Raw genomic sequence first — 911 nt, 5'->3', positions numbered from 1 at the left:
GAAAGGCAAAAACACAAATTTCATGTTCTCTTCTTCAGTGGTGCTTTTCCTACGTGTCTCACCAGAAATAGCCTGTGATACCTGGCAGTGATTGTAACAATTTTCCCGGAAGACATTTCAAAGTTGGCTTAGTTCTAGTGGCAGATTTTCATCAGAGATGACTTTAGTGTGGTGGACAAGGGTGTTTAGAACTCTACATTTTTGTGTCAGATGGTGGTGGCTAAGTGCATGCAGATACTGATCCGTGTGTGTGTGTGTGTGTGTGTGTGTGTGTGTGTAGGTTTCCTATACACACTGTGGCTGAGGTGTCTGTTAGTGTTCTGATGAATGAAGATGTTGAGGAAGGGCAATGCACCATCTGTCTGTACTTCCATCATAAACCTAATGTTGTTGTGAAGGTCATTCAGGTGTTCTAAGAATTCTTCCAGTTTTTCACATTGGTGGGGCTAGATGATAAAAGTATTGTCAATGTAAAGATAAAAGCAACTTGGCTTATCTGGAGCCATGTCCAAAGCATTGCTTCAAATTTCTCCATGAAAAGGTTGTCTACGAATGGAGCTAACAGACTTCCCATCACTACAACATCCACTTGGTTGAAATACTGGCCACCATATAGGAAATACGGTAACGTCAACTTGTCCTTAAGTAATCCCACAGTTATACTATCAAATAACTGGGAGAGGAAATCTATGCAGTTATTGCACCTGCCGCCAGGTATCACAAGCTATTTGTGGTGAGACATGCAGGAAAAACATCATCAAAGAAGAGAAGAAGAAATTTGTGTTTTTGCCATTCTGCAGCACAGTGTGGAAAGATTAGACAGTTCCTGAAGAGAGACACCATCTCATTTGTGCCGGGCCCCAAATATGACAGCTCATGAGGCCTGTGAAGGACAATCTTAGGCATAGAAT

This window comes from Schistocerca nitens, chromosome 1 (genome assembly GCF_023898315.1).
Source record: "Schistocerca nitens isolate TAMUIC-IGC-003100 chromosome 1, iqSchNite1.1, whole genome shotgun sequence".
Taxonomy (NCBI): domain Eukaryota; kingdom Metazoa; phylum Arthropoda; class Insecta; order Orthoptera; family Acrididae; genus Schistocerca; species Schistocerca nitens.
The sequence above is the reverse complement of the archived record's forward strand: the minus strand, read 5'-3'. Positions refer to the sequence as shown.